Source organism: Accipiter gentilis, chromosome 23, assembly GCF_929443795.1.
Source record: "Accipiter gentilis chromosome 23, bAccGen1.1, whole genome shotgun sequence".
Taxonomy (NCBI): domain Eukaryota; kingdom Metazoa; phylum Chordata; class Aves; order Accipitriformes; family Accipitridae; genus Astur; species Astur gentilis.
This window is the reverse complement of record NC_064902.1, coordinates 16,920,242-16,933,527: the sequence shown is the minus strand read 5'-3', so window position 1 is coordinate 16,933,527 and position 13,286 is coordinate 16,920,242. Positions and strand designations below refer to the sequence as shown.

General features: G+C 50.4%; 1 protein-coding gene across 3 annotated transcripts in view; it reads left to right on the top strand.

Moving 5' to 3' along the window:
• Positions 1 to 13,286, top strand: part of PRICKLE2 (prickle planar cell polarity protein 2) — a 108,704-nt gene that overhangs the window by 57,169 nt on the left and 38,249 nt on the right. Inside the window, exon 1 of one of the 3 annotated variants that reach the window (XM_049826759.1) lies at positions 8,290 to 8,788. The exons of the other annotated variants lie outside the window; for them this stretch is intronic. The gene's annotated coding sequence lies outside the window, so the exon portion shown is untranslated. Of the gene's footprint in view, positions 1 to 8,289; positions 8,789 to 13,286 lie in introns of those variants that run through there. 3 annotated transcript variants of the gene reach the window in all.

Sequence of the window (13,286 nt, the reverse complement as noted above, 5' to 3'; positions counted from 1 at the left end):
ACACCGTAAGTTAAACGCTCAGCAAAAAGAAAGCACGGCTCCTTTGGATGCCCACCTGGTTTTTATTTCACTGGGGAGGAGTTACTCGTTGTCATAGGGTGCTCGCTTTGAAGAACAGCCCGCTCCAAAGCAGCCAGCAAAATGCTTTCTGAACCACGAAACAATGGGACTCACTAAATCTCCAGCAGCAATAACTGCTTCTAAAAGGCTGATGTATTTAGTCTGCTTATGTTTAGCAAACATGTTTGCTTCGCCCTTTGAAGATAATGCTGCGTGCAGCACAGCATGGTAGAGAAAAAAGAGGAAGAAATGGCCTGTGGTTTTCAGCGTGTTTAACAAGCAATGGCTGACGGGAGCAATGGCATTCAGTAATGCTGATGTCCCCCCGTTAATCGCGAGCGTTTGGGTTTCTCCGCCCCTCCCGGTCCCCAGGCCGTGGGCAGGGTGCCCTCGTGGGCTCGTAGGAGCTGGGAACACCACGCCTGAGGCTGAGGCTGGTGGAGGGCGGCAGCAGCCCCGCACGGTGATGCTGGTGCCCCCCCGAGCACGGGGAACCCCCCGAAATCCCCCAGCTGGGGACACCCGCGAGCCGTGCCTCGGCGTGGCTGTGACGGCACCAACCAGCATCTCCTCGTAGGATGGCTTTGACCCTTTACTAGAGACCGTTCCCAGATTTGGGGGGCTGGGGCTTGTGCAGCAAGGAGGGATGCTCCCGTGCTGCCGCCTGCACGGGACCCATCCAGGAGAGCGGGGACAGGCTGGGACCCCGCGGAGGAGGGAGCCCACGCTTCGGCGCGACCCTCTCCTGATACGGTCTTAATCCCTCTCCGCGGGTCCCGATCCCTCCCGTTCCTCCGGCAGACGATTTAGTTGCATTTCCCTACAGATCACGGTGAGATAAAAGCGTGGCCATGTTTTACCATCAGGGGAGCGGGTTTCGAGGATGACAGGTTATACAAGGAAGGGGTGCGGGTTTCCAGCCGCACGCTCTCGCCACCGCGGCCGCCTTTGATGAGGGCTGTGATTGATGCTGCCTTTGGAGCAGGCAGCCGTCAGCCGGCGACGCGCTGACCTTTCCCTGACGGGCTGAGCGGCTCTAATGATCTTGATGGGGCTGGCGATTTGTATATTGGGTTTGATGTACGAGGCTTGACGCGGCATGGAGGAATGGGACCGGGGTTTGACTGACAGCCCTTTCCCATTAAGGATGGTGAGGCACAGGCTGTGATTTCCAGCGATTTCTTTCAGTGGGACTGTTGTGCTGAATTATATCGTAGCAGAGAAGTTTTGTTGTTAAATATCTTCCTTTATGTAGCTTCCAAGCAGTTAAAGATGAGAATGAAGTAACTTGCAGGCCAGAAGGCTTATCGCTAAAAAGGCTGTTCAAATTATACACTTAAATTAATTAATATTTAGTGAATTATTTTTACCCTGACTTTAATGTTCATCTTCCTTAGGCAGATAAAACAATGCAGTAGCTGGCGTCCGGGATTTTTTTTTTTGTAATTCAGCTGTACAAAATTTCAAACCCTTGACTTCTTGCAGGCAACATTAAAACCTTTTAATTTCCATGAGTTGAGCTGTGTATAAATCACACCCTGGTTGGCACATCTCATGGGTGCTTGTGGCAAGAGTAATGAATTTCATGGTTTGTTATGAGCTACTAAAACCAACACAAACACAGAAAGCCCATTGTAATCTCAGCATATCATTCAAGGAAGCAATTTATTCCTAAGTATGAACAAATGTCAAGCCACGATAACAAATTGTTATTACTAATTAAAACAAAGGGAAGAATAGCAAACATCTCCTGTCATTTGCGTGCAGTGCCAGGCTGTCTCGGGGACATTGGAGCTCCATCCAGCTTCAGCCAGTGGGACAGCCAGGCTGCAAACCTCGCCGTAGCCCAAAACATGTTGACCCGCTCTGTGCACTCCAGGCAAGGCATGGGGCCGTGGTCCTAAGAGGGCTGGGGCCGGGAAACCACCCAGGCTTAAATCGAGACGCCACTTTTTATAATTTTATTGGTGTGCTGTTTGTTTTGTTGGTTGGTGGTTTTTTTTCATTTAAAATCAAGCTTAGCTGGATTGTGGAAGTCTTGTAGTGGCTGGAGTTTGGGGTGGACTGAAGCAACACGTGCCAGTCCATCTGCTCGCACTAGCTGGTTTTATATCGTCCAGGTCTACTTCATGCTCTCAGGTATGAAATAATAACCTGTTTTGGCACCTTTCTTCCCACCGAGCAGTCAGGAGGTAAGGAGCCAGTTGCATTCCTGACCACGGCTGATCTCCCTAGGCTTGCAAATACACTGGGAAATTTAAGACTTGAAGACATCACGAAAGCCCGCTTCTGTTCATGACCCAACATGCATGATTTCCTCCCAGACATATTACGGGAGCATCGGGTGGATCCAAAAACGTGCTGGATTTACCACCTCCCTGTGCATTTAACACAGTTTGGGAGCAAGCAGCAAATCTCTTCCCTTCTAGCTGGCAAAGAGCTGGCAGCCGTGTCTCTCCTGGGTGGGAGCAGAAGCGTGGCCACCTTAAACCGTCGGTGGTTTCTGAGGAGTTTGGATGTTTGCGCAGCCCCGGCAGCTGCCTGCGGCGCCTGGCGTGGAGCAGGGGCTCGCGCGGAGCCTGGCCGGGGCGAGGGAAACACCAAAATCCTGCTGGCAGCCAGAGAAGATGCGCACAGTCTGGTTTAGGGAGGTAAAAACCAGACTTGTGTCGCTTGCTCAGGACTCCGGGCTGGCTCGAGACTTGTCTCAGAGCATGGAGACGGTTGAGCACCGTGCCCCCATCCTGGAGGATGCACAGCTTTTTTTGGGGGGGGGACACGACCAGGTGGTGCGTGGCTGGTGCAGGGGAGAGCTCGGTGAGCTCGGTGAGCAAAAGCAAGAAATCCTCAGGGCATAACCACTGACCCGAAACACCCTATTAGACAGGTTTGAAGCCAAAAAATAAAATAAAAATAATCTAATGTGACAGCGACCCTGACAGCGTCAGGCAGTGAGAAGAGCGGCAGCGAGGGAGTCCTGAGCTGCTGCCAAGGCACATGTTAATGCAGACTTGCAGGGTTAGTTGGTTATCCTGGAAATACATCTTCTATTTTGTGTAAATGGAAAATTAATTTGTTGCTGATCAAAGGTTTAGATCTTTGGAAAACATACCACCAGATAAGCTGAAGATTTATGTGTTTCCTTCGTAACATAGTTTCAGTGAACACTTTATTGTTTGTGGAAAGGCCCCAGGAAAAATATGTCATTAAAAAAATAACTGCGTTGAGTTTATTTAGCTTAAATTACAATACAGTGCTTTAATGAGGCTTTTGTAGATAACATTAAGGGACAGTATTAAAAAGTCTTCAGATGAGAATACTATCAGGCTAGCAAAGGGGGAAAAAACCGATGTGAGCACCCAGATTGTTGTTCACATTCAGTTACAAATTTGTTTTCGACGTACAAAAGTAAGAAACATCGTAGTGCCGAGTTAAAGCCAGAGGCTATGAAAAGCCTTATTGTTGTTAAGCTCCCCAAAGCTTCTTGCATTAAGGTGATTAAAAAAAAAAGAGAAAGAGATACAGTGATCGATTGAAATGCCGTCTGCGGCATGAGCTGGGGGTGCGTGGTGGGGACAGTGGGTGGGTGAGGGTCCTTCTGGAGCGCCTTGCCGTGGGGTCCGGGTCCTCCCGCGGCATCGCCCCTGCATTTTGCGTAGTTCGGTGCTGCCGGAGCCCACGGATGGCACGGGGTGTGCTCACGGCCGCGGCCTCGCCGCCCGGCTCTGGCCGTGTGCCGGAGGATGCCGGTGAGGGTCAGGCCTGTCTCGCTGGGTGAATTGGTAGGAAATAGAGAAAATTGTCTCTCAAATCAGCCGCAGTGCGTATGGGCTGTACCTCCCCTTCTGTGTCAGCTGCTGCTGGGCTCGATGGTGTTTGAAAAAACGAAATTCCTCCTCGCAGACAGGCAGCGCGGATCCTCACCCGTGGCTCTGCCGAAAATGAGCGGAACGCAGCAGCGGTGGCAGCGGGAGGAGCGGGTCTGTCTCGCGCGGTCTTGGGCAGCAGCCGCGTGGAGGTACAAATGGCAGCCCTGAGGAAGAGTGGAGGAGGCCAAGTTTTGGGGATTAATGATCTGCGTCTGATGTTGGTCTCTCTGCACCTCCCTCCATCCCGTTTTTCTTTGAGATAAGACATCCCTGCTTCTGGCATTGAGAGGTATGGGGAGGGGTGGCTCTGCTGCTTTGCTGAGAAAGAATAAAGAAAAAAAGAAGGAAAAAGAGAGCTTAACCTAATTTAAAGTCTTGACCTGTATTTCGTGGCTCGGGTTCTCCAAGGAGCTTTCCCTCTACCTTAGGCACATCCCTGTGTGCCTCCTGGAAAGCCAGGCATTTGGCTGGGAGGAGTGGGGCCAGACCCTGCCACGTAGGGTCTTCTCCCTTCCCTGTTCATCGCTAACAGCTTTTTGCGATCACCTCGCCTTCCCCTCGGGTGTTTGTAAAGCCGTGCCCTCTCCAGCCTCTCGGTCTGCTGCTTATCGCTGCCCCGTGGCCATGGGAGAGTGGCCCTGGCAGTGTCCCTGCCCCGCTCGGGCTCCGGCTGTCCCCGACCTGAGCACAGCTCGTCCTGGCACCCGGCTGGGAGTGGTGGCTCGGAGAGCAGGGATTTCTCTGCAAATTACAGGGGTGAGCGTGGGAACGGTGAGGGGCGGGGGGGGGAACCACCGTGAGTATCCAGTTCTGCATTTCTGTGGGTCGGAGGAGCGATGGGAAAGTAATCTGTTATTGTGTCTGCTGCTGTGAGCCAGGTGGGGCTCGGTGATGGGGGTTCCTGCCGTCCCACCGATCCTGGCCAGGCTGGCGGTGCGTGCGGTGCAGGGGACAGCCTTCATCCCCACGGGCAGCGTTTCGGGGTGGCAGAGGCTGGAGCCTCTGTCACATCCCGAGGTAGCAGTGCAGTGCACCGCCCTGGCGCGCTGCAGCAGAGGATGCTCTCTAAATAATTCAGAAAGGCAACTTGATCTGACATTCATCAGGTTAGTAGCCCGGCGACCTTGAGGACGCCGGTCTGCTGTCGCTGCATGTGGCCGTGCCATGTAGCTCGTCGTCATCGGGAGAGTCGACAGTGTCACGTGGAACCCTATTGATTGACGGCCGATCGATACACCAAGGTGATAAAATACAGCATTTATGAAACATGGGCTCTTACAGTGATTGTTAAATTAGCCATAGGGATGAGTTTGTACAGATGGCAGAAAGTTTAAAGTTGACTGAATTTGGGTCTTTCTCTTTAAAACTAGCAGCAAAGGGCAGAAAGATGTGGCTACATTTGCAGCCATAGCTGTCCATCTCACACCTCTGCACCTAAGTGGGGGCTTCCTGCTCTCGATCTTTCTTTATTTCAGTAGCTAAGGTTTTACTTCTGGTTGTTTTCTTCGTTGCTGGCAGTTGTCAGCATCCATCCTCGTAATGTTGCAAGTCCTTCACGTGACCTTTGATAATGTGCTCCACCAGCTCGGTGTTCTCCTTGCTGCTTAATGAAACACCCATTACACCTGTGCAACGTGCAGAATCTGTCAAGAAATCTTGTGTGCCTTCTGGAGTTACTCCAACACATGACCTTTTCACAAGCCTTGCAGCAGGTAATGCTAATATGGAGCAATTGCCAATGAACCGGCAGCTTTCAAAGCAGGAAGGCTCATTTCCACTTTTCTGAGACAGTTGTGTGTCCAAATGTGGCAGCTTCTAATCTGATTTCTTGTCTAAGAAGAGCCTGGTGATTGGATTTTGTGGATATTTAGGTTTGCAAGTATTGGAACAAGAAGTCTGCCAGGAGCAATGACGATTATACGTGCTGTTTGGAGACACAAAGCTCATCTGCTCGTAGTTAGCCGTTCAGCTGAGACGTTACAAGCGTTGGTCCTACTGCTCTTTCACATCAGCTCATGATTCTCACTCCCATTTTATCTTTGCGGATCAACTTAAAAGTTTGCAATTTCTGGTGTGATCCCCTTCCTTGGGGACGATCCAGTTGGCCAAGACAGCCAAGCAGAACTCGCTTGTGCTGTAGGGTGCTTAACGGCGCGTGGGGATGAGAGCACCGTCCGCCCTGGCTGCTCCTGGGTGGCTGAAGCTGGTGTGGATGGAGTTGTACGACAGAACACGTCGTACAAGAAGCGGGGTTGGACAATCGGGCTCGTGCCCTGCCAACCTTTCCCCCGAGCACGGGGCTGGCTGGCGGTCCTGCTCAAGTGGCACTTGGGGCACTAATAGACACTTTGCTCCCAAGTGTTTATAGCTAAAGGGCCTTTGCTCCTTGAAAGTTAATGCAGATAAAGTCAGGCATTTTACTCATGTGTTTGTTGAAAATTAGCACCTACAGGACCTGCTGTACGGAGCAGTGCATATTCTTCGTGCCAGTAGTAGACCCTAGTCACTGCTGCCTGCTTTTACCAATACATTTCCAGGGAAGATTGTTACAGGAAACAGGGTAATTTCTGCTCTACAGCGTTTCTGCCCAACATTATAATTTTATAAGCAGGCTTCTTTATTTGCTTTTGCAAAAATTCAGTTTTGTCTCATTTCCTTTGTATTGTAATTAACATGTTCTGAATTTCAGAGGAAAAATACATCATCTTGGGGCTGTGGCACATTAACCGTAGAGAGGCGAGCTGAATGCGTGACCGCAACGCCGATGCAAGCTGGAAGGGGCAATATGTGCCAGTTTAGGAAGCTGAAGGGTCAGGAGAGTTTTTTCCTACGAGTTCTGTTGCTCTGTGGAGTTGGAGGAGTTGGAGGGGACCCTCCTCGGTGCTGCGGCCATCCCCAGCAGAAGTGGAGGTGATGCTGCTCCTTCTGCCATGAAAGGAAGGTCTGACCTGTCTGGATGCGGTAACAGGATCAGTGCTCAACTCTTGGACTTACAGCTGCAGACTTAATTAAAAAAAAAAAAAAAAAAAAAAAAAAGGGGAAAAAAAATAATTAAAAATCCTCACAAAATTGTAGATGCTCAAATATTTCATCAACGGCCCTGAATTTCTTCCTTTTGTCTGAAGTTGTCTGAGCCAGACGAGGTCTCTGCACTTTTTCAGTCCATCCCGCTTGGTCGGGGTAAGTTGGGGCGGCTCCGAGGGGGAGCTGGGCTGGTTTGTGCCAGCTTGAAGATCTCGCCCTTGAGATTTTGAGTGTACTTCCATATAATGAAACCTAATTTATGAGCCTTAATAATAATAATTTAAGTCATTTGAGACTGCAGAAAAACTCGCAGCTGTAGTTTCCGCATCCTTCTGTGTTCTGTAAATATAGCTAATATTGCCAAAATCAAGGGCTCTGAAATCTGGAGCCAGGCCCCAAAAGTCCGGAGCGTGCTAAAAAATGCTACGTGTTGGGCGAGTTTTATTTGCTTTCTGTGTTTTTCTGAGCCCACAGAAACTAGGTTTTTGAATTTCACTCTCTTTTTGCAAGTGCAAAACGCTCTCCTCCAGTTGACTTGAAGCAGAGATTCATTTGTGACCACTTAATTCCCAAGCAACAGGGCTTAAGAGCAGCAGAAGAGATTTGGCAGCGTAGCTCCTTCTCTGCGTTTTCTTTTCTTTTCTGAGGGGAGGGGAACACAGGGGAAGGAGTCTTCGGCATCCCCGTTGGGGTTGCGTATTCCTGGGGCTGGCAGTTCTCACCTGAGATACACATAAAAGGTGTCAACTGTGGCTCTCTTGGGGCCGTATGAAAGAAAATGTATTAAAATATGCGGTAACCAAAACACCACTCTAATAACTTGTATTTCCTAGAATATTTAGCCCTGCTGGTGCACAAACATGCTGCGTCTAAAAACCAGTGGGGAATCATAGCAAATGACTGCAGAAAATAATTAAGAGGGCATTGAAAGCCAGGAGAAAAACGATATGTTGCTCCGAGCCAGCGGATCATTGCTTTAATAGCCTGCGTACCTAAGAAGCGGTGCCTTAAGTTTGGCAGCAAGTTGAGATCCGGTCAGCATCAAATAAGATGATAGTTGAGGAAGGATAATTAGCGTCTTCACGCCATTCAATTTGGGCTGCTGGTGCGGAGCCAACTCTTTGAACCGCGCACATGCGAGCCAGCGAGAAGGATTGTTATTTTTTTTCCCCCCCTCTCCCTTTCCCTAAGCAGCCCGCAGGATTTATTGATGCTAAGAGCGGGCTGATTTCCATGTAAATAAATGGCGAGGGTGGCCGGGCCGCGGCGCGCGGTCCGGATGCGGTGACTTTGGCTTGCTGACATCATTGCTCATTAGCATGCAGGAGAGGAGAGCAATGCAACAGCAGAGCCCCGCGTCGCTCCCGCGCCGGCAATTATTCTCCACGGGCTGCGTCTCTCCTCGTTAATGCCTTGCGCTCGGAGAGCAAATTGGACATCCTCTTGCCACCTCGAAGGGTCGTTTAGTGAAAGGCAGGCTGGAGGGGGGGAACTGCCGGATTCGTTTGGATCGGGAGCAGAGAGAGGGGCACCATCCGGAGCTGGATTTCAGAGCGAGGCAATTTAAGCAAAAAGCTTAAGACGCGGGGCAGGAGTGGCACGTTTTTCCCCGGCAGGTTCCCTTCGGAGACGCGCCGCGGTCGGTGCGCGGCTCGTCTGAAAGGCTCCGACGAGAGCCTGCGTGTGTCGGGGCGGTGGGCTGCGCCGGGGGAGCGCGGGATGGTTTATGGCACTGCGGTGCTCGGGCTGGTCCTGGGAGGCAACTGGGGCCACTAGGACGGCGGAGCGACCCGCTGGATTTTTTCCTCCTGCGCTGTCGCCGGCGGTGGGAACAGGTAAGAAACTGCCTTTTGCCGGCAACTTCGAAGTCGTCGCGGATTTTTTAGGAGGGGTAGGAAGTGGAAGAGAGGGGGAGGAGGAGGAGGAATAAGCAGCATTCCGTGGCTGCACGTAGCTGCGTGCGAAGTTTGCTCAGTGTTTGCCGTTGGTGGTGATCTGCGAGGGGGCTGCGCTTTTTTCCCCAGCCTTTGCTGTTCTCCTTGTTTATGGATGTAAAAGGTTAATTGTTAAATTGCATTTCTGCAGCTGCAGGCAGTCGGGGAGAAACACTGATGCCACCGTAATGGATTTTTCATTTTAAAAATAATCAGAAAAGCTCAGCTGGCTCTAATAGGGATAACTATTAAAAAATCCTCATCTCTCAGTGTTAATTTTATTGCTCTGGTAAAGGCAGCTTCTGGAAGCCTGGGTTCTCTGGGCATTTTCTGAGCAGGCTGCGTGCAGGCTGGTGTTGTGGATGAGGACATTACTGTTCAGCTGTTTACTGTGGTGGTTTTGCCTTCCTGAGGACGGAGAGTTTTAAAGTAATAATCTTTCTACGTCCTTCTTTTTCGTGCCAGAATACCTAACTATAAACCAACCTAGAACTGCAACCTGGGGGTTATGTTTTTCAGTGCAATGTTTTCAAGTCAAATTTCCTTTTTCTCTTGTTCCTTGAAGGAACATTTTAAGCAGATGTGGCACAGACGTGACCTGTGACCATAGAAAGATTTTAATCCAGTTACTTTTTGTTTTGTAGTCATGATTCCTCGGCGGTGCTAAACACTGATTGAATCTTTTTGAGCCGTTGAGGATTAGCGCTGGGCAGAATAATGCCAAAATAATTATTCGCACCAGATGCAGTGTCATCCTTTCAGTTTTAGCTCTCTTATCTTGTAACTTATCTGACTTATTTTTATTCTGTGAGTATTTCACCTACTGTGGGAGCACTTACGTGTCTCACATCACTGCGTTGTATTTGCAAGGCTGACGGCTTGAGCCTGCAATAAAGATTTGTGAAGTAAAACTATATGCAGCTAACAAGATTAGATTTTGCTTCGTATTTTAATCTTCTCCCGTTGCGTGTTTTCCACCAGCCAGATTCAGCTTAACAAAATGACCCAGCCTTGTGCACTTGCTGTTGGCAGACTTGCTCGGGCTTAGCCGGCACATACAGAGGTCAGGCTGGTAGTGATTGCTTTCACAAGCAGGTCAGTATTGCCTGTGTCAGGGGACGCCGTCTAAGCCTTAACTTTAGAAATAATTACAATTTTCAGCCTAGCTCATCCTGCTTCTGAGCATTTTGCCTATCAGCCAGGTTTTTTCCTTTAGGACGTACGGCCTGGGAGATGCTCAAATTGCAGCATGTTTACTGCTTCCCGTGGTTTCTGCTTGTCATGCTGCAAATGCAGACTGGTGAAGTCCCTTAAAATAGCGCTTAGAGCCCCGGGACAGATCGCCGGGAACCCACTCCGCTTAGCCTCTCTGTCCGAGACCGGTGCTGGAGAGATGGGCTGCAAGCTTGGAACAAGGTGAGGGAAAAAGACGGGCAGGAAGAGAAATACTGCCTGTGAAGAGAGCAGGATTATGCAAACTTGAGAAGATGGTGAGGACCCACATGCTGAACAGAGCCAGGCTTCTTTGTGGAGACCTGGCTTTGGGTCCAGAGGGAGAGCCTAAAACTTGCTAGAACCCCAGGCTTGGAGGCAATTTTCTTCCTTCAGTTAAGCAGCAGCAAGAAACCCCCTGCAATACAGCTCGGCATCTTGTTAGGCTGAAAAGCCGCCGAACGGTATAATTAAAAGTCTGACAAGATAGCCCGTGGGGTGGGACAGGGGCTTTGCAGCACAGCCGTGCGTTGGCTCTCGGGTGGGCACTGCTGCTGAACTCAGCCCAGAGGGAGATTTTGGCGAGGGTCCTGCTGCCGCCTGCTCCCTCCGCTGCCTCCCCTGCTCCATCCCTGCCGGCCAGCGACCCCGGGGTCGGGCTTGTCCTGCCACGGGGGACACCAAACCCCTCTCGGGTATCCACAGCTCCTGGGTCTGCCCGTCCCGTGGCTCCCTCTGCCTTCCAAAATCCTGAGATTGGCTTCAGCATTGTTTGCCCACCAGCTTGGAGGTTGGTTTCGCTGTTATCGAGCCTGTTCTTCTCTTCAACTTGGAAACTGGTGGTTTGCATTTCTTCTTCACGACCGGGGAAAAATATGTGGTTGTTATTATTTCTGTGTGCTAAGAGCTGGACCTTTAAGGGGAGGGAAAAAAAGCCGTAACATAAACATGTTGAGATGAGTGGTAAGCCTGTGAGCTGGCAGGCTGCCTCCATCATCTTGGATGTGACAGAGCAGCCTGTTGGACACCTTCCCTCCTGGTAGCATGGCTGGGCAACAGGCTGGGGCTCATGACACCGTATTTTCCCTCTTCTCTCTCTCCCCCTTGCTTGATCTGAAGCTCGCACGGGTACAGCACTTTGCGCACCTCTGTCTACCCTCTATTATGAAAAAAAATATTGCGTCTTCTGCAAAACAGCTTGAGAGCTCCAAATAGAGAGGAGTTCTGAGATCTGCCGAGTTATTAATATCCCTTAATTTAAACATCTCATCTTTATGCATCAGAATCTTCATGGTTTGTGTCAGGGGTTGCAAGCTCACGGGAGCAGCCTGGCAATGTGGTTCAGGTCAGGTCGATGTTTAAGCACCCTGGGGCTCTTACCCAGCTCACGAGGAGAAACTGGAGCTCAAGAGGGGACCTGTGTTTACTGCAGAGACCTGGGGTGCATCTGGGCTCCCCAAAATGACCTGTGACGCACCCCAGCTCCCCTGGTGTGATTTAGCCACAGGTTGGAAAGGTTGGTCGTGTTTTAATTCATCCTGCAGTGGTGCTGAGAGGTCTGGCCACAGTTTTGGGCTGTGGTCCTGGTTCCTTGTTCGCCTAAGGGCACCAAGGCAGCTCAGATGAGGGATTTGGGGGTTTGTACGTTGTGTCATGTTTTGCCCTGATTTCTTGGTCTCATCTGGGAGGAGCACAGAGCCTTGTGCACTGACGGTTGTTGTCTCCCACGTGGTGCCTAAGGCCACAGACAGCAAAATTGGAAGCAGCCTGGAGGCTGCCCTGGGCTGTGCCGCAGGGAAGCAGTGGTTTGGGGACAGGGCGGTGGGGACCCACGGGCAGATGTTCCACCCGCTTCTTGAATTGGTGGTCCTGATTCACCGTGGAGGCAGACCAACTGGAACATCCTTGGAGACTGCTTTTGCTCGTATTTGGCTGCAGCTGGCAATACTAGGGATAGTTCTTTTTTTTTCTTCTTCTTTTTCTTAATTAAGCAAGAATAACTTTCGCAATAGTAAAGGATTTTTACAGAGTCTTAAAAATAAAATTGGTCTCCAGCCTGAGACTGTGCATGGACAACTTCAGCCAGAGAGGAGGATTTTTCCAGGAGTGGAAATGGAGTTTGTAATAAAAGCTTCAATGCTACCCTGGATACCTTCGCAATTGCTGCTGTTGGCACTGCAGAGGTCAGAGGGGATTAAAAATAAAGCAACACTGAAAATCTGACCTGCCTCGAGTAAATCCAAACAGGTAGAGAAGAGAAGTTGAATGGTGAAGATGGAGAAGAGTCTGACTTGCAACTCTTCCATCGTCTCAGTGTTTCCCTACCTACTGCAGACCTTTCCGGAGATGTGCGGCTACACGTGCTCCCCTATGGCCACTGAGATCTGGGGAGCTGCATCTATAGGAGTAGTTTGGTTGCCGGATTATTTCTCTCTTCCTTGGTTTCCTGGCAGTGCTGTGCTGCTTGCTCTGTCGCTACCACTTGACGTTGATCTTTTAAGCCAACTGTTCCTAGAGCATCTTGGGTCAAGTGAGCATTGCCCTCTCTCGGCTGTCCTTGCAGGCCACCAAAGGCACCTTGTCCTCAGACTTTGAATTGCTGCTGTTGTAAATGCTGTGTCTAATTCACCTCCTTTAGCCTCTTGCACTCCAGTTGGGCAGATAAAAGCTTTCACTAAGCTTCCTTTTCAACCCAGGTAGCATGAAGTCTTTGCAATTCATTCCCACTGATAGGGGTTTTTTCCAGCTGAAGTGACTGGAAGAGCTGTGAAGTCACAGAAATGTTTTGTCCAGAGAGATGCCACTTTGTCACTGAGGTCCACGGGACCTGGGGCCATGGGCAGCAGCTGGCTGGGGCTACTGGGAGCATTTGGTTCAAAATACGGTGTTAGAGAAGTTGGAGAAGGAGGCAGAACTTCAGCTCCAACTGTCTGTTTTGAGCACAAAAGCTTGGGGCTCCTGCGATGAAGCTGCTCTTCAGGCAGTGGATGGGGAAGCCACGGCTGGTGCTGCCTGTGGGTGCTCCCGTGCCTCAGCTTCCCCATCCATGAAAAGGGAGAGCAATGCCTGTACTGGAGAAGAGCTGCTGGGCTCTCCCTATGGCAGTGAAGGACTATGTTAATTTTTCAGTTCAGATAAATGTTTGCCCTTCCTGTGGGGTCTGGAGAAAAGGGTCTGTGTAGCAGGG